A 20,245-nucleotide genomic window follows, 5' to 3' on the forward strand; every position below is an offset into this window, starting at 1 on the left:
GATAAGGGGTCTGCTGTGTTTATACTGGGGGATGAACAATATGAAAAACTGTTTTGTTGAAATAGTAGATGCCTTGCATGCCTCTCTCCCTTTCATGTCCCCTTCAGGCCAGCGGGCTGCGCAGCACCACTTGAAAGTTCTACAGGCGGAGCAGAAGTTTGCCAACAAGCAAGGTGAAATTGGCAGTACAAGACATCAGGTCGGTGACATTACAACCCAACACAGAGATCATCATCTGGTGCCATGCACATCCTGGAGTAAAGAACAAGGACTATCAAGCCCTGCTGGAGCCTATGCAATTGGAAGATCATCCCCTTGTTCGAGCTGCGAGATGCCTTGTCACAGTTACCAATGGGAGAGTCTCAGTCTGGTTAGTCAATCTGTCGAATGTTGCTGCTGTATTGCCTAAATACACCCCAGTCACCCAGCTGTATCTCATAGAGTCAAGGGACATCCTAACAGAACGCAAGGTGGCCTGACAGCGTGTGGCCCAAGTGACTGAAGGATCCGGTGCCAGTACTCCTGAGCCCTGGTGGGCACAACTACAAGTAGGAGACAATACTACCCCAAGGGAACAAGTCAAGGGAGTCGTCAACATTGCCAGAAGGTACCACAAGGCTTTCAGCAAACACCCCACAGACTTTGGACGTACGTCTATGCTCCAGCACAGAATCCTCACCGGTGACAACCCACCTATTAAAGAGAGAGACACCGCCCGGTTGCGCCTGGCATGTAACAGACTACCAAGAAGATGCTGGCCGATATGAAAGAGGCGGATGTCATTCAAGAGAGTCAGAGTCCCTGAGCAGCGCCCCTGGTGTTGGTCAAGAAAAAAGATGGAACTATTTGCTTTTGTGTTGACTACAGAAAGTTGAACATTGTCACACATAAAGATGCTTATCCTCTACCCAGAATTGAAGAGTCATTCACAGCCCTCGGGTTGGCTGCTTACTTCTCCACTCTGGACTTAATCAGCGGATATTGGCAAGTGCCTATGGCCGTGGAGGACCGAGAGAAGACCACCTTTGTAACACCCATGGGACTGTTTGAGTTTAAGAGTATGCCGTTTGGGCTATGTAATGCCCCTGCTACACTCCAGCATCTGATGGAGCGGTGCCTGGGCCATCTGAATTTTCAAAGTGTCCTGTTGTACCTGGACGATGTTGTCATGTATTCCAAGTCCTACCAGGAACACCTCAGTCATCTGTCAGACATCTTCCAAATCCTGATCAAGCATGGGCTGAAGATCAAACCGTCAAAGTGTCATCTGCTTAAACCTCAGGTACACTACCTAGGTCATGTTGTCAGCAGAGGGAGTCCAGCCTAATCCTGAGAAAATAGAGATTGTCAAGAACTGGCCTACCCCATGCACAGTGAAAGATGTCAGGAGCTTCCTGGGATTTGCCGGCTACTACGGCCACTTCATTCCCCACTTTGCTCAGATTGCAGAACCCCTCACAGCTCTCCTGCGGGGTACAGTGAAGGAGAACTACAGAGGAAGACTACCTGTTGAATGGGCCAAAGAGCAAGGGACAGCGTTCCGGGCTCCTAAACACCTGCTGACAGAACCACCCATCCTGGCGTACAAGGCTACAGTCAGCCATTCCGGTTGTATACTGATGACAGCTTTGAAGGTCTGGGAGCTGTCGTGTTCCAATTCCAAGAAGGGCAAGAGCAAGTGATAGCCTATGCCAGTCATAACCTGGGAGGAGCAGAGAAGAACAGTGCAAACTACAGCTCCTTCAAGCTGGAACTCTTCACCCTTGTATGGGCCGCCACTGAAAAGTATAAGGACTATTTGGCTGTCACGCCATTCACTGTCTAACTAATAACTCATTGGCCCATCTGAATACTGCCAAATTAGGTGCCATTGAGCAGCGTTGGGCCTCAAGATTGGCCAATTACAATTTCACCATCAAGTACAGAAGTGGCAAGTCAAACGTCAACACTGATGTACTGTATCGGATGACCCAACCACGAAGAACCACCTGTCGAAGACGAGTGGGAAGACATGGAGATGCCCCCATTTTACCAGAAGTTCGTAAATCAGAATGGTGTGACCGCCCTTGAGGACGGTGAACCCAGGCCCGAGAAGGTTCAAGATGACCTATACACCTGGAAGACTCTACAAGACGAAAGTCAAGTTATGGGGGATCTGTTGGACTACCTACTGATGAAAAAGGTACCAACCCGTGTATGGCAGGCCCGGTGTGACTACGAGTTTAAACGTCTGTGGCGACAGAGGAAGCTACTGTTCGTGCACAAGGGACTTTTGTCCTGAAATTCTATGCATCCGGTCTCTGGTGATCGACTTCATCAGATTCTGATTCCCTGAAGAGACGCAGCGATGGTCCTCAACGCATATCATGACCAGTCGGGACACTTTGGAGTCCACAAGACCGAGGCTACTGTCAGACAAAGAATCTACTGGATGGGAATGCGGAGCAACATTGAAAAAATAGTGCAGTGAGTGTGCAGTCTGCAATGTCACCAAGAATGTGCGCAAGGACACAAGAGCACCCCTCCATTCCATCCAGACTGAAAGGCCTAATCAGCTGGTCACACTAGACCATGTCAAGTTGTCTCCTACCCGGCCTGGGTACACTTGGGCTCTCACCATGGTGGATCACTACTCCAAATGGGTTGTCGTAGTACCTGTTAGACCTCACAGACAAAACAGCGGCTCAGATGTTCTACTCCAATTGGATGCAAACCCTTGGGTGTCCAGAGTCTGTCCTAACGGACCGTGGAGTAGCCTTTAGTCAGTTCCACGCCTGTAAGAAACTTCGAACTACTGTTTACCACCCTCAAGGGAACGGACTCTGAACGCATGAATCAAGTTTTTATCCACATGCTGCGAGCAGCGTCTGTGTCAAAACACGAAGAGTGTCCTCGATTGTTGCCTGAATTGCTGGAAATTTATAACAACACGGTCCATTATTTCACAGGATACACCCCTTTCTACCTGATGGGGCAGCATGGGCAGCTACCGAAGGACCGGACGTTTGGACATCAAGCTCCCTTCAATAACTCTCCACAAGTTTCCATGGAGTGGGGTCTCTGACCATCAAAGAAGAATCCAGGAAGCAAAAGACATTGTCAATAAAAAGATGGACGAGGCTCAGCAAAAGCAACAGCGAGACTATAATAGTCATGCCTCCGTTAGGTGACAAGGTCTGGCTGCGAAAATTTCTAAGGTCCCACAAGCTGGATACCATCTGGGAAATAGAGCCATACACAATAACGTCCATACCCTACCTAGACTCTGATGTGTACGAGATCCAGAAAACTTGCTATAAGCCGCAAGTCGTCCACCGTATAAAGTTATGTCTCAAGGAAGACCTGCCTGAACCTCCTATACCTCCTCCACCAGCTGTCAGATCTGCTAGGGAGTACGTGTCAGGAGAGGGGATCCACCCATCCATGGATGTACCCATGTTCTCTCCCACCCAACCTGCAGTCTTCTGGGTCATGCCATCCCAGAGGCCGGTGAAGCCAACCCTAGTCACCTCACTAGGTCCAGTTCTGTCACCATTGGCACCAGTCTACACCGCGTTTTCTAGGTCTCCAGTGTCTCTGCCAGCCAGCCCGCCCGAGTCCTGATAGTCCAGAACCAGCTCCAACTCTGGAATTTGATCACCAAGAATCCCCTACAACTCCAGTCATGACAAGAGCACCCAAAGAAGGAAGTGTTCCTGATTCACAAGAAATGGTCCTGCATAGGTCCCAAAGGTCTACACAGGGCCAACTGCCAGCAAGATACAAAGAATAAGTGTCAAGTAACCCTTAGTATCACACAGAGTCACTGAGTAATATATATATATATATACACACACACACACACACACACACTTTCATGTACACATATGTGTCATTTCACTAGAGCTGTAGCACTAACCACAAAACAGTGCACACTAATGTCTCTATAAATTGTCATATGTCTAATGTATTTTCTTTTGTGTCCTCGTGCTCAGGATACTTTCCAGTCCAGAAGGTATACCTGTAACCTGCTATGCATGTATCAAACAGTCAAAGGTAACAAATGTCTAGTCTAAATTATATATCTAGTGTTCTGGGGAGAAGTGTGTTATGCCAAGGGACCCCAGTAGCCAAGACATTGGGTAAAAAGCCTCCTGCAGCCCAATCAATCTTATATTGTGTCAACAGTTGCATAAAGTATGTTATAGTCAAGTGTAAGGTTATCAAGTCATGTTACGAAAATGGTCTTAAAAGTTTATAAGTCTTCAGAGCTTGTATGGACATTATACAAGAACTCTTTATTTTCATTAGTCATACTAAAGTTCAGCCTGTAAATGGACGTTAATTGCAATGCCCCAGGACTTCAAGTGGCTCCTGTGGCCATTTTGCTCCTCCGCCCTCCCAGACTGGGCGTTGAGGGCAACTTTATTCAAGTGGGGGAGTTTGTGATGTACCATTACAGGATGATGTCAGGCAGGCAGTGTCCCTGCATGTCCCAAGGGCTCCCTGCAGCATACCCCCATTATGTATATAGGTTTGCCTCATTTAGTGTACTGTTGCTTTAACCTCTTAAGCCCGGTCCCGGTGTGAAAAACGGGGTCGGTCCCGGCTGCTAGCGATAGCATAAAAATAAACATATGTGGTATCGTCGTGCGAAAATGTCCGAACCCTAAAAATATATTGTTAATTAACCCCTTAAGGACTCAGGGTTTTTCAGTTTTTGCACTTTCGTTTTTTCCTCCTTACCTTTTAAAAATCATAACCCTTTCAATTTTCCACCTAAAAATCCATTATTATGGCTTATTTTTTGCGTCGCCAATTCTACTTTGCAGTGACAGTCATTTTACCCAAAAATGCACGGCGAAACGAAAAAAAAAAATCATTGTGCGACAATCGGAGAAAAAACGCCATTTTGTAACTTTTGGGGGCTTCCGTTTCTACGCAGTGCATATTTCGGTAAAAATGACGCCTTATTATTCTGTAGGTCCATACGGTTAAAATGATACCCTACTTATATAGGTTTGATTTTGTCATAACTACATGCAGGAAAATTTATACGTTTAAAAATGTCATCTTCTGACCCCTATAACTTTTTTATTTTTCCACGTACAGGGCGGTATGAGGACAATTTTTTTGCGCCGTGATCTGAAGTTTTTATCGGTATGATTTTTGTTTTGATCGGACTTTTTGATCACTTTTTATTCATTTTTTAATGGTATAAAAAGTGACCAAAATACGCTTTTTTGGACTTTGGAATTTTTTTGCGCGCACGCCATTGACTGTGCGTTTTAATTAATGATATATTTTTATAGTGCGGACATTTACGCAAGCGTAATTTTTTACACTGTTTTATTTTTTTTATGGGAAAAGGGGGGTGATTATAACTTTTATTAGGGAAGGGGTTAAATGACCTTTATTAACACTTTTTGTTTTTACATTTTTTTTGCAGTGTTATAGGTCCCATAGGGACCTATAACACTGCACACACTGATCTTTTACACAGATCACAGACGTGTATTAACACGCCTGTGATCAGTGTTATCGGCGCTTGACTGCTCCTGCCTGGATCTCAGGCACGGAGCAGTCATTCGCCGATCGGACACCGAGGAGGCAGGTAAGGGCCCTCCCGGTGTCCGGTCAGCTGTTCGGGACGCCGCGATTTCACCGCGGCGGTCCCGAACAGCCCGACTGAGCAGCCGGGTCACTTTCACTTTAGAAGCGGCGGTCAGCTTTGACCGCCGCTTCTAAAGGGTTAATACCACACATCGCCGCGATCGGCGATGTGTGGTATTAGCCGCGGGTCCCGGCCGTTGATGAGCGCCGGGACCGACGCAATATGATGCGGGATCGCGGCGCGATCCCGCTTCATATCGTGGGAGCCGGCACAGGACGTAAATATACGTCCTGCGTCGTTAAGGGGTTAAATTGCACGGTCAATGGCGTGCGCGCAAAAAATTCCAAAGTACAAAATAGTGTATTTTTGGTCACTTTTTATATCATGAAAAAAATTTATAAAAAGCGATCAAAAAGTCCGATCAATACAAAAAATGGTACCGATAAAAATTTCAGAACACGGCGCAAAAATTAGCCCTCATACCAGCCCTGTACGTGGACATTTTTTTTTTTATAGGGGTCAGGAGATGACAATTTTAAACGTATAAATTTTCCTGCATGTAGTTAGGATTTTTTCCGAAGTACGGCAATATCCAACCTATATAAGTAGGGTATCATTTTAACCGTATGGACCTACAGAATAAAGAGAAGGTGTTATTTTTACCGAAAAATGCACTGCGTAGAAACAAAAGCCCCCAAAATTTACTAAATGAAATTTTTTCTTCAATTTTGTCGCACAATGAATTTTTTTGGGGGTAAAATGACAAAAGTCACTGCAAAGTAGAATTGGTGGCGCAAAAAATAAGCCATCATATGGATTTTTAGGTGCAAAATTGAAAGCGTTATGATTTTTAAAAGGTGATGAGGAAAAAATGAAAATGCAAAAAAAAAAAAAAAAACGGAAAAACGCTGCGTCCTTAAGGGATTAATGTTTGTACCACATGATTGTTACCCAGAGGGCTCCAGTGACCAGGTGACCTTGCACTGCCCCCCCTATATAACCAGGGGAGGGGCTGTAATCTCTCTCTCTTCTGCTGTATGCTGAGGTCCAGAGCATTGGAAGCCTCAAGCCAAAAGTCCTGCAGCCACAAGTCGGTCATCAGTAAATCAAGTCATCTTATTGTCAATCACCATCTCTGTCAAGTCTACTCCATCTGTAGTCACCATGGCCTACATGCACTAAAGTCAGTCTAACTACTGCAAGTCCCAGCAAGCCTACGAAGTCCCCCTGTGTCACTTGTCACCTCCCTGGGATATTTGGCTGTACTGCACAGACTATATTACCTGTCTTGCCTCAGTAAAGCTGCCATTATCCTTAACCTCTTCAGGACACAGGGCGTACGTCCTGCATTCCGAGTCCTTAAGGACACAGGGCGCTAGCCGGTTGGGGACCGGAGCCGGATGCCTGCTGAAATCATTCAGCAGGCACCCTGGCACATCACCTAGGGGGGTCCTGAGACCCCCCCCATGTCGGTGATCGGAGAAAATCGCATGTCAATTCAGACATGCGATTTTCTCCAATTCCGGGCTGATCGGGTCTCTGGTGACCCGATGACCCGGAAAATAGGGGTGATCGGAGTGGTCAGCAACAGCCCCGATCAGCCTAATGGATAGGAGTGAGGTCGCAGAGCTGCGATCTCCTCCTGTCATTAGTCAGAATAGAGTTCTGACCAATGGCAGGGCAGGACAGGGGGTTGCCATGGCAACCCCCCGTTCTGCCCGCCCCTGGATGTCGATGGGATCTGGGAAGAAGATGGAGGCCGTACCTGCAGGAGAAGATGCCTGGGGACCCGGGATCTTCGCTGGAGCCTGCTGGATACTTGCTCAGGTGGAGAATCGACGGTGGGGGAATAGAAAGTGAAAGTAAAGCGATCTTTACTGTGGTAACCACTAGGAATGCCAAACTGCAACTCCCAGCATGCCCAGACAGACAAAGGCTGTCTGGGCATGCTGGGAGTTGCAGTTTTGCAACATCTGGAGGGTCACAGTTTGGAGACCACTGTTACAGTGGTGCCCAAACGGTAGCCCTCCAGATGTGGCTAAACTACAACTCTCAGCATGCCTGGACTGCCCAGGCATGCTGGGAGTTGTAGTTCTGTAACATCTGTCCCTTCAGATTTAGCAATTTTCATAACATTTTTGAAAATTGCTGCTCTACTTTGAAGCCCACTAATTTATTCAAAAAGCAAAAATATGTCCATTTTATGATGCCAACATAAAGTAGACATAATGGGGGAGATTTATCAAAGGATTTAGACTGGTTTTTCTTGTCTAAATTTGTCGCACAGAAAGTCGCAGTCTAAATATGTGCGACTTTTGCTCTAGAGGATTTTTAGAACATGATGCATGCAAGTCTATTTTAGACTGAAATGCATTGAAAAATGCATTGGTGCTGAATTTATCAAAAGCGACTTTTCAGCGACAAGTCGCATAGGCTGAAAGTACGCCAAAATGTCAGACTATGTTGGAGCAGGTTTAAATATAGACTAAAGCATAGATCATGCAGTCTGTGCACAGAATTTATCAAGAGCCGTGCGACATTTGATAAATTAGGTGCACAATAGACCAGACTAACCCTCTGTAGTTTGGTCTATATTGATGCGGGACATAGACAACTTTGATAAATGTCCCCCATTGTATTTGTGAAGAAAAATAAAATTTATTGTGAATATCCATTTTCTTTACAAGTAGAGAGCTTCAAAGTTAGAAAAATGCAAACATTTCAACATTTTCATGAAATTTTGGGATTTTTCACCAAAAAAGGATGCAAGTAGCGCCGAAAATTTACCACCAAAATAAAGTAGAATATGTCACGAAAAAATCTCAGAATGTTCGGTAAAAGCGTTTTCGCGTTATTAATTCATAAAGTGACGGTGGTCAGAATTGCGAAAAAGGGCTCAGTCCTTAAGGTGAAAAAGGGCTGCGTCCTTAAGGGGTTAATCTGGCATTTGTGTCTTCATTGCCCCTGCCTAACCCAGGATCAGCAGTACAGTGGTCCCTCAACATATGATATTAATTGGTTCCAGGAGAACCATCATATGTTGAAACCATCATATGTCGAGTACATATGTCTATGTAAAAATGGTAATTGGTTCTGGGGCCTCGGAACCATTGTATGTTGAATACATATCTCTATGGGAAACTGCTAATTGGTTCTGGGATGACCATTGTATGTGGAGTGTTTAACAAACCAGGGTGCCTCCAGCTGTTGCACAACTACAACTCCCAGCATACATGTACAGCCATTGACTGTCTGGGCATGCTGAGAGTTATAGTTTTGCAACAGCTGGAGGCACACTGATAGGGAAACATTGATGTATGGGGTGTAGAGTGTATATATGTATTGTATGTGATGTGTGACATCGCATACAGTACTGTACAGTTCTTTAAATACCTTCAGGGGGGACAGAATGTCCTCCATTACGATCCTGCCGACTACAGCTCTATAGGAAAGGAAGGGGAGGGCAGCCAGCAGCTCATTGGATGCCTGCAGCAAGATGCTCCAGGCTATTGGCTATGGCTGCTCTGGGGGGGGCGGGGCTTACACGGAGCTCACAGTGGAAGCCTGCGTGAGTTAGCAGGACAGCATGTGAGTAACAGGAGGCAGAACGGGGCACACGGGGACATTAAACAACTGTCAGTTGCTGAAGTTGTCAGCGCTGTCACATAGCTGTTTGTACGATGGCCCCGACACACAGCAGCATCATATGTTGAGGCTGCCCTCAACATACGATGGGCTCTGAGAGGCCATCATATGTTGAAATGATCATATGTCGAGGCCGTCATAAGTCGAGGGGTCACTGTATTACCTTCGGGTGGTTATGGCTAAACCATGCCCTGGCGTCATGACAAGAAGGGGTTAATACCATCTGCCCCTTGGGCCATAACATCTGCCCTGCATCTCACACCCTGACACCACAGAGGGCTCCAGCTGTTTGCATGGGAAGTCTTTTTCCTGGCAGCTGGTGTCAGTGTCTGTGGTGGAGCAGAAAACATAAAGCACGTGTCTGCACCACCAATAATGTGAGGGGAGGGGGGAAAGGGGCGTCCCTCTTGGCTCTCCTTCTCCCAGAGACTCAGTGCTGCAGCCACTGTGCTGAATTTAAAGGGCCGGCATGCCGCAGATTTGTTTTTAAAAACCTGCATCGGTCTCCTGTTCACCCGCACCATAACACAGTGTATTGGGTTTAGTGTGGGTGAACGGGATGACCATTTTCCTTTAAATCTTAACCCTTCCAGTAGTTAGCTGCTATATGACAGAGGAAGTTGTGTAGTTCTTTCTAGTCTGACCACAGTGCTCTCTTCTGCCACCTCTGTCTGTGTCTGGAACTCTCCGGAGTAGGAGAGGTTTGCTATGGGGATGTGTTTCTACTTTCTCCTGACATGGACAGAGGTGTCAGCAGAAAAGACTGGTCAGACTGGAAAGAATTACACAATTTCCTCTGTAGTATACAGCAGCTGATAAGTACTGTAGGGTTAAAGGGGTACTCCGCTATTAGGCATCTTATCCCCTATCCTTTGGATAGGGGATAAGATGTCTAACAGCGGAGTACCCCCTTTAACATTTTTAAATTTAAATAATTTACAAATCTGTTTAACTTTCTGGCACCAGTTGATTTAAAAACAACATTTGTTTTCCACCGGAGTACCCTTTAAGGACAGACCCATTTTTTACCTTAATTGACATGTGCCTCTTTAAATGGTAATAACTTTAGAATGCTTTTTCTGAGTGGAGCGATTCTAAGATAGTTTTTTTCGTGACATATTGCACTTTATGTAAGTGGTGCATTTTTGTTGACACATGCAGCATTTTTTGTGAAAAACTGGAAAATTTCTGGCAATTTTATTTTTATAATTTTTTTATGGTGTTCACTGTGCGGTAAAAGTGATTTTATATTTATTCTGTGGGTCGGTACAATTCTGGCGATCCCCATTTTATATAGCTTTTTATGTTCTTTTTCCTTTTCTGAGCAAAATAATTTGTTTCCCTTTTGTGTCATTTTCTGACAACCGTAATTTTTACATTTTTTGTTTGTTCGACGCCATGTATGCATATGTCCCAGCACGCTAACATGTCAGGTGCTGGGACGCATTGCATATGTCCTATAGCAGAAAGGGGTTAAGGTATGTTACCACATGGCTGATTTATTGCGGAAAATTTCCGACAGTTATTCAGGCAGACGCAGGGCGCTAGCAGAACATGCTGGCGTAAGGACCATTCAAAAATGTGCCGTCTTCATAGACGACAATGCATTTTAAGCAGATTCGATTCTTTCTGCAAAGGCCACGATTTGCAATTTCCATTGCAGATATTTTCACCACAGACTATGTTCACACGGTAGAATATTTGCGGAGTGTACGTCTGGAAAATACGGACGGCCATTCCATAAATAGCAGGTATATTCTGCAGGTGCTAGGACCGATCGGAAATACACTGTCTCCACAGACAGCATTTACGTGCAGATTCTGCCAAAAGAATTGACATGTCAATTCTTTCGGCGCAGGCTGGAATGGGTTTTCTGCGGCAGATGTTTCTCTGTGTGCATGGTGCAGCAGAATCCCTCAGTTATTCTCAGTGTCACATGTAGCATTATGGCTCTTAGTCTCCCTCAGTTATCAAAACACAAGTGATACTGCTATCTCGGCACTTCCTCTGCTAACTATGGGGGAGATTTATCAAAACCTGTGTAGAGGAAGAGTGGTGCAATTGCCCATAGAAACCAGATAGCTTCTTTCATTTTTCACAAGCCTCTCTAAAAATAAAAGAAGCAATCTGATTGGTTGCTATGGGCAGCTGCACCACTTCTCTACACAGGGGTTCAGAAATCTTCCCCTATGTTTGATTTCTATACACAGAGGAGATGTATCAAAACCTGTTCAGAGGAAAAGTTGCAAAGTTTCCCATAGCAACCCCTAGCAGCCACTGGAAAATGAAAGAGAAGAGCTGATTGGTTACTATGTGCAACTCAGCAACTTTTCCTCTGGACAGGTTTTTCATAAATCTCCCCCAGAATTCTTTAATATTTTAGTTTTAATCACAAAAAGCAACAACAACAACAAAAAAAAAAAAAAAAACACACACACACACACCAACTGCTTTCTGAAATGTTTAGTTTTTTTTCTTCTTCAAGGGATAAAACCATTTAGGGTATGTTCACACATGCGCAGGATTTTCTGCTGCAGATTTCAATGTAAACTAAATGACTGAGCACAGCTTCTAATCTGCAGTTACAAACCCTGCGCAGGATCCTGTATGTGTGAACGTACCCTGAGGGTGCGTTCACACGTGCATATTTTTACTGCAGATGGGCAGCAAAATATGCTAAAGCAAATCTGCAGCAGAAAATACGCACGTGTTAACGCACCCTTAAGAGGGCTATGTGCCATTCCAAAACAAAGACAAGAACTTTTCCTTTATAAATTCATTCATAGTTTAAACAAAAACTGCAGAACAATATTAAACATGAAACAGGTTTTTGGTAAGATGAGAGAGAAAAAAGAGAAAAGAAAAATACCTAAAGGGGTTTATCATGTGTACATTACCTGTTTTAGAAGAGCTGCGATGCAAAAAGTAAGATAACTGATGACCAGTCAGACCACAATGGTCACAACAGGCGCGGCTCTCACTATATAGACAGCAAGAGTGCAGAGGGTGGGGACAGGGTAATGATGGTGGGGGTGTAGTTGTAAAGGAATGACATGAGTTAAGAGCGTTCCTATCAGAAGGATCTTGTGTTGTACATGTGTTTCATGCATCTGCATCTGCTTAACAAACATTGTATGATCAAAGAACAGCATACAGTAGATAGATGAAGTTGGTTCTTGTAATCCAGTTGTATACCAGTTTGTTATCAAGGGCGCCCCTTGATAAAGCAGGATTGCGAAAACGCATTCAGGGTCCAGGTGAGAGGTGATCTGTGGAGTGCATGTCCAGGCGTTATATATATATATATATATATATATATATATATATATATATATGTGCTTTTGTCTGATACTACTATGTTATAATTGCTAGCCCAAGGGAGTAGCCATTGTCCCTCCCATGCTTTTACATCTCATGTCTTGCTAATTTTCTTTGTGTGTATTTGCACAGCACCACCGGTGATGTTACACCAGTGTGCACCTTTAAGACTGCAGTTGCACGTTACACTTGCCTGCATTTTTCCATGCATACTCCGCAGTGCATATGTGACATCATGTAACTATCTGCTGGATCTTCACCTCCAGCCTTTCATCTATCTGTGTTCCCGTTGTACCTCATCGATTCATGTATTTTACTTGTTTTTATACTATATTTTGTAAACAATAAAGATTATTATCGTTGAAATATATTTTTGTATGGTCACTTATATTGGTGTAGATATATATAGACAGATCAAGTAAGCTAGGCTCTCAGCCAAGTTTTGTTTGGATAACAGTTTTTAAAGTGACGGGTGCAGTGGTAATGTATTTATTATCTGTGTGTTTTTAATTTTGTCTCAAAATTCCCACAAATGGTGCTAAAAAATCCACAAATCTAGACCACCTCCTGACCAGGTCTAAAAAAAAAAAATCACTACTACTGTCTGTTTGCCAAAAATCAAAAAAAACATCAGCCAAAGTGAGAGGGAGAGTGAGACTTTAGCGATCCCCAAAAAAATTATGGAGATACCTTTTTTACTAAAATTTTGTAGGGTATTATTAAAAACAAGATAATAAAAAAGATTCAGTAGTGATGGAAAAAATTGCCTTTTAACGAAATGTATCTTTTTAATAAACTCAGAGTATGATCTTATAGTATTGCGGTGTACAGAACAATACCCCATACACAGATTTATCTATGCATAGTCCCCAATACACACATTTATTCAGGTTGAAAAGGGTTTCTCAGCCACATAACAACTTCATAGAGATTATAGCTGGTACATGAGTACCGGGACACTGCATACAGTTTTATGACAAGTTCTTATAGATTGCAGCCGGTACACGATTACCAGGACACTGCATACATTTTTATCTTGTTTGGTTATTAAAATGATTTTTGCGTAATTTTTTGTCATATATATAAGGCTTTTATTTATTTTTGTCATATTTATGTTGTTTTTTATATCAGTACATTTTTGGGGGTGATATTGGGGAAAAATGGAAAAGAAAAACTGAAATGATCCTAATTGATCAAAAATTGTTTTACAAACTGTGAACACATAAAGTACTATGTTAAGATTTTGCTACTGACAATTGCGAGCTCCAAAGGCTTGTCTGGGCAGGGAGGAAATGCTGATGTGTTATTTTGCCATTTAAGTTATTTGACCTCTTTTAGCCATGAATGTTGAAAACAAAGGTTTGGCTAGAGGATTGTCTGGACATGTTGAACTAGCAGTAAAACCATGCTTGAAAGTCAAGTATTGTCTTTTTGTTTTATTGTTATGTTTGTCAAGATAAACATCAAGAATGCAATAGAATATTTTTATATGTACTATTACAATTCTAGTTGCCTTTTTTTGCTTACATTTTGTGCGAGGCTCAATTTGTGATCCTCTACATTAATCAAGTAGCAAAACCAATACTCTACACTGGAAGTAGAAGTTCACAGACCACAGATAACATAACCTTTTAGAGATGAGCTAACTTACAGTAAATTTGATTCGTCACAAACTTCTCGGCTCGGCAGTTGATGACTTTTCCTGTTAGTTCAGCTTTCAGGTGTTCCCGTGGGCTGGAAAAGGTGGATACAGTCCTAGGAGACTCTTTCCTAGGAATGTATCCACCTTTTCCAGCCCACCGGAGCACCTGAAGACTGAACTAGTTTACGCAGGAAAAGCCATCAACTGCCGAGCCGAGAAGTTCGTGACGAATCGAATTTACTGTAAGTTCGCTCATCTCTAATAACCTTCTCAACAATAAATGAATCACATACAATATGCTACCCAAAAACACACCAACATTGTATAAACAATTATTGCTTTTACTTTATTACAAAAAAAAGAAATCAAAAAAAGTACAAAACATGACACAGGAAAAGATCCCTAACCCATAAAAACATATACCCCAGAAAACAGAGGGACCCCATACAGATATCAGAGATGGAATAGTTGAGGCAAATGTATATCTCAGGCTGAAATAGTATAAACCATAATGCATCCATTCACCCTAGTACAATGCACACGCTATATATTCAATATTCATTACCTGGAGCAGACATAATGCTGGTGGCCATTTGGGGAACTGCGGTTTACCCTCGACAAAGCAAACAAATCCGTGTTGAGGGTATACTGCGGTTCCCCATGTGGCCACTGGCATCATGTCTGCTCTAGGTGATGAATATTGAATATATAGCACGTGCTTTGTACTAGGATGAATGGATTTTTATATGGAGTTTTATACTATTCCAGCCTGAGCTATTCTTTTGCCTCAACTATTCAATCTCTGTATGGGTTCCCTTCGTTTTCTGGGGTGTATGTTTTTATGGGTTAGGGATCTTTTCCTGTGTCATGTTTTGAAATTGTTGATTTTTTGTAATAAAGTAGTAATTGTTTCTACAATTTTGGTGCAATATTTAACTAGTGTAGTCACTTACGTTTGCTTTACTTTAAGGGTGCATTCCCACAGGGCGTATACGCAGCGTATTTGACGCTGCGCAAATTTTACGGCAGCAGCGGGAAATATGTCACCGACACGCCGGCACATGGCCCCGCCTCCAAAACTCACTACACACATAGGGCTGCCGCCGGAAAGCCCTGTGTGTATAGTGAGCAAGGGATACGCAGCGTATTTCACGCTGCTGCTGTAAAATTTGCGCAGCGTCAAATACGCTGCGTATACGCCCTGTGGGAATGCACCCTAAGGAATGTAAGCACTAAAGCATAGTATAATATAAACATCCACACAGGAGGGCGTGAAGCATGGAGTCAGAATAAAACATGAGAGCCGGGGACCAGTGAGGTCTCTTCTCAGATAAACCCTCAGGTCTTGTTCACATGGGCAAAAAATATGCAGACATTGGCCCTCATTTACTATTCTAAACCCGACCTCTTTTGTCGTTTTTTTTTTTGTCGCATCTTTGTCTGCGCCATGTCGCAGACATGGTGCACCAGTCTGCGACACGATGCAGCATTTTTTCCCGACGGACCCGATGTGGATTCTCCCAAACCCGAAAAAGGGGCGTAACCCGACATTTCTGAGCTTTCCCACATATTTATAAAGGTTTCCAACCCGAATTTGTTGAATTGTTGTGGATTTTTTCCCGACAGCTCAGAGGTGTTGGAAACCAAAACCAACAAAACCCAGTGCGACAAACAGGATGCGACATAATAATAAATACCAGGGGAAATAAGCAGTCGGGTAAGAAAGCAACATAGACTTACAACCCGATTTTCTTAGTAAATGAGGGCCATTCTGTACATTTGACTAACTGGACCTCAGAAATGCTCTGTCTCATAGACGGCAATTCATTTCCTTGCGGACTTCACAGAAAGAATATACTTGACTATTCTTTCTGTGGACGACGGAATCAGAATTTCTGCGACATAAACATCTGGCACGAAAATTCTGCTGTGTAAACAGTGCACCAGAATCCCATTGAAACCATGATAAAAAGTATGCCATTTTTCAATATCACATAGGTTATTAAGTACATGCCACGTGCTCACCAGTTGTCAAAGGATATCGGGGGAGATTTATAAAAACTTCTGCAGAGGAAGAGTGGTGTAGTTGCCCATAGCAACCAATCAGATTGCTTCTTTCATTTTCCACAGGCCTCTTTAGAGGCCTGTGGAAAATGAAAGAAGCGATCTGATTGGTTGCTATGGGCAACTGCACCACTCTTCCTCTGCACAGGTTTTGATAAATCTCCCCCATCATGTCTATAGATAGACAATATGACACACTATAAACAATTTCAGTATATATGTAGCAGGAGAATAGTCACGTCGAGACTTCAGAGAAGTACCATATTTGTAGAGCTAGTAGTATCCAATCAGATAATAAATAGTATTTATGGATAGTGGACACATTGATCAATTAGGATGAACACGCCCACATTTATAAAGGACACACCTTCAATCATGATGGACACCCATCATTTGAGCATAAGTTGCTCCAGAGAAAGCCAGGTTGATAGATGGAGGAACGGACGAGGGTCTCCTAGGAAGTCCTGTACAGCCCTCCAGCACCAGGAGGATGACAGCTAGAGGAAGCTAACAGAGGCGGCCATCTTAAAAGGACATTTCAAGATGGATCCACCATGCTGAATGAAGTACATAGGAAGAAATCCCAACTGGTGATACAACATTTATGGACATGCCTACATAAGCCTCTTACATTATTTACTTATGCTAAGGACTACCTTTACATGGAAATGTCTTGTTTTATGTACTGTCTGCCATGATGTCAAGAAGATTACAATAAATGTATGTTTTTTATAAAAAGAGCTCACTCTCTCCATGGTCAAACCGGGTTATAATTTAACATTCCGGTTATATTTAACAAACCAATGGGATTCTGCAGAATATTCTTTGCAGACATTCCACCCAAGTGTCTCAGAAATACTTGTTGTAACTGTAGAAAATGTTAATACCTTGCTCAAGAATGTACTGGAGGAGTTAAAGGGGTACTCTGGCGCTAAGACATCTTATCCCCTATCCAAAGGATAGGGGATAAGATGCCTGATTGCGGGGATCCCGCTGCTGGGGACCCCTGTGATCTTTCATGAAATGATGGTAATGGGGTGCTGCTTGAAACATCACGGGAGCCCCCAGAGGCAGGACCCCCACGATCAGGAATTTTATCCCCTATCCTTTGGATAGGGGATAAGATGTCTTAGCGCCGGAGTACCCCTTTAAGGGAAAGGGCCACAGGGGTCCCCTGGAACCAATCAATAGAATAATAGCAGTGGATATTTTTCTTTTTAAAACTCTTAATGTAAATAAAACTAGCAAAAAGCTAAAGAAAATCCATGTGGTATTAATTGAATTTTATATGAATTTATTTGCATTTTATATTTTTGTGAATGTGTGAAGGGCCAATGTTCTCTTATGATTGTTTGTGTTTGCAGTTGTCAGGAACCGGTCTGGAAGCGGGTAGTGGATCTTCTGTGTTAGTGAGGCGTTGGCATGGGCCTTACCAGGGGACCCGTTCTAAGAAGTTACTGGTTTTCACCAGAGCCCACCGAAAGGCGGGATGGACTTGCTGCGGCGGTAACTCCCAGGTTGTATCCCCCGATAGCGACTCGACCCCACTAACAGCTGAGATAGGCTTAGTACACAAGGATAAGGCGAAGGCAAGGTTGGACGTAGCAAGAGGTCAAGGCAGGCGGCAAAGGTTCATAGTCAGGGGCAACAGCAAGGGTCTGGACACACAGGCTTGGGAACACACAGAACGCTTTCTCAGGGCATTAGGGCAACAAGATCCGGCAAGGACAGGAAGGGGAAGCGGGTTTATATAGAGTAGGGAGTGATTGGAACTGATTGGGCCAGGCACCAATTAATGGTGCACTGGCCCTTTAACCCCTTAAGGACTCAGGGTTTTTCAGTTTTTGCACTTTCGTTTTTTCCTCCTTACCTTTTAAAAATCATAGCCCTTTTGATTTTCCACCTAAAAATCCATATTATGGCTTATTTTTTGCGTCACCAATTCTACTTTGCAGTGACATTAGTCATTTTACCCAAAAATTCACAGCGAAACGGAAAAAAAAATAATTGTGCGACAAAATCAAAGAAAAAACGCCATTTTGTTAATTTTGGGGGCTTCCGTTTCTATGCAGTGCATATTTAGGTAAAAATGACACCTTATCAATATTCTGTAGGTCGATACGGTTAAAATGATACCCTACTTATATAGGTTTGATTGTCGTACTTCTGGAAAAAAATCATAACTACATGCAGGAAAATGTAATGTCATCTTCTGACCCCTATAACTTTTTTATTTTTCCACATACAGGGCAGTATGAGGACTCATTTTTTGCGCCGTGATCTGTAGTTTTTATCGGTATGATTTTTGTTTTGATCAGACTTTTTGATAACTTTTTATTCATTTGTTAATGGTATAAAAAGTGTGTGTGTGGGGGGGGGGGGGGGCGTGGCTAACCGCCGAGGAGAGCAGACGCATGCCTGAGTAGCTCCCTCACAGTTCCTGAGAAAAGCGGCTTAACCCGGCTAACAACCTACCCAATTTCACCCGAAAGCATCCCTGAGATCAGCGGTACCCTTGGGACTAACCTGCAGCAAGAACTTGTGGCCCAAGAAGCTTCTCCACCCTGTGCTAGCCCGCGGAAAGAGGAGGCCCGGGAAAGACGACGGCGCCATTTTACCCACTCATGCGCCTCTCAAGAGTGCACGGACCGCGGATAGGGGAACGGTTGCTTTCATTTTCATGCCTCTCTTCAGCCACACCAGCGGAGTATTACTGGCGCTGCACGGATCGCGGCTCACAGGACATACAGGCAACTCCGTTCCGCAGCTCACCTCCGGCGCTCGGACTGTGAATCAGCAAGAAGAGGGGAGCTCAGCTACGCTCACAGCAATACACCAGCAAGGGGCCTCTGAGGGACGCAGCTTCCCGACACTCTGTACCACAGTGAGTATCTGTGCAGCTATACAACCCTGCAGCCACCCATATCAACACCCTATCGCCCCACCACTATTGAGACTGGAGTTTTACTGGGACTGCCACAGGTGTCCCCACAGTGCTTAATGTGAGGTGCTTCACGGGTGCCTGGGCTATTTAGAGCTGCGTCATACCCCTCCCCGCCATCTTGAGGCTTCCCTGCTTCTGTCCCGTGTCGCATATGCCATAAACTCAAGCTCTTCAGGGACTCATACCTAAAGACTGGTGATCAGTAAAGCTTAAATCTACAGAACGTTTTGCTTTCACTATATCTGTTCAAGCAACACTTAATTGGACACAATAGAGGAGTTCAACAGACTTCACCCTTTAATTTCATTATACAATAGGCAGTGGACTCTTCTACTTTAATTCTACAACTCTTACCTGTGAGTGTCGATCTACCTGCAACTTTCTCTGATAAATGACAAGCTGACAAGCTGTGCCACTTATCCACTACAGTACTAAAAAATACTGCCTAATTGAATTTCATCCTGCATGAAGTAAGGGCACTGCTTTCCTTCTACCACTAGGTGGTGCTGTTGTGCAGCATAACGCTGTGACTCCATCTAGCTCATATATTTGTACATCTATTTGATCTATACCTATATAGCACTGCCAACTATTGATTAAGAACTATACATAACAAGTTCTTCCTGCACGGCAGGGAGGTGGATTCTTTCATCTAACCGCATTAACTCTGTAAGCACACTGTAGAGACTCCTGCCTAATTGATCAGTGCCTAACTTCAAGCTACCAAGTTGTTTCTCTACTACCAGTAGGTGGTGCTGTCGAGCAGCTAACCCTGGCAAACTCATTCATCTTGCTCAGTTTGTACCTCTTTACGACTTTACTTATCCGTACCTGACAACTTTTACTCGAAACCTATCAATGACAAGTTATGCCCGCTCGACGAGGTAAAAAAAATGCACCCACAAAACTGACCAAATTTTATTCACCCACTTCGGGAGGTACCACATCGTTGCCAAGCTCACGCAGCGAGCACACAGCTCAGTCACCTGCTAAACTGGTCTCCTTCTCACCTAAGCTATCATCTCCCTCAACACAACCA

At 43.7% G+C, this 20,245-nt stretch overlaps 1 protein-coding gene across 3 annotated transcripts in view; it reads right to left on the minus strand.

Moving 5' to 3' along the window:
- Nucleotides 1-16,763, minus strand: part of LOC130368774 (TRPM8 channel-associated factor homolog) — a 78,217-nt gene extending 61,454 nt beyond the window's left edge. The window contains exon 1 of one of the 3 annotated variants that reach the window (XM_056572976.1): nucleotides 16,630-16,763. The gene's annotated coding sequence lies outside the window, so the exon portion shown is untranslated. Of the gene's footprint in view, nucleotides 1-12,135; nucleotides 12,156-16,223; nucleotides 16,338-16,629 lie in introns of those variants that run through there. The other 2 variants (XM_056572975.1, XM_056572978.1) reach the window with 2 other exon arrangements.
- Between the last annotated feature and the right edge of the window lie 3,482 nt (nucleotides 16,764-20,245).

Source organism: Hyla sarda, chromosome 4, assembly GCF_029499605.1.
Source record: "Hyla sarda isolate aHylSar1 chromosome 4, aHylSar1.hap1, whole genome shotgun sequence".
NCBI lineage: Eukaryota > Metazoa > Chordata > Amphibia > Anura > Hylidae > Hyla > Hyla sarda.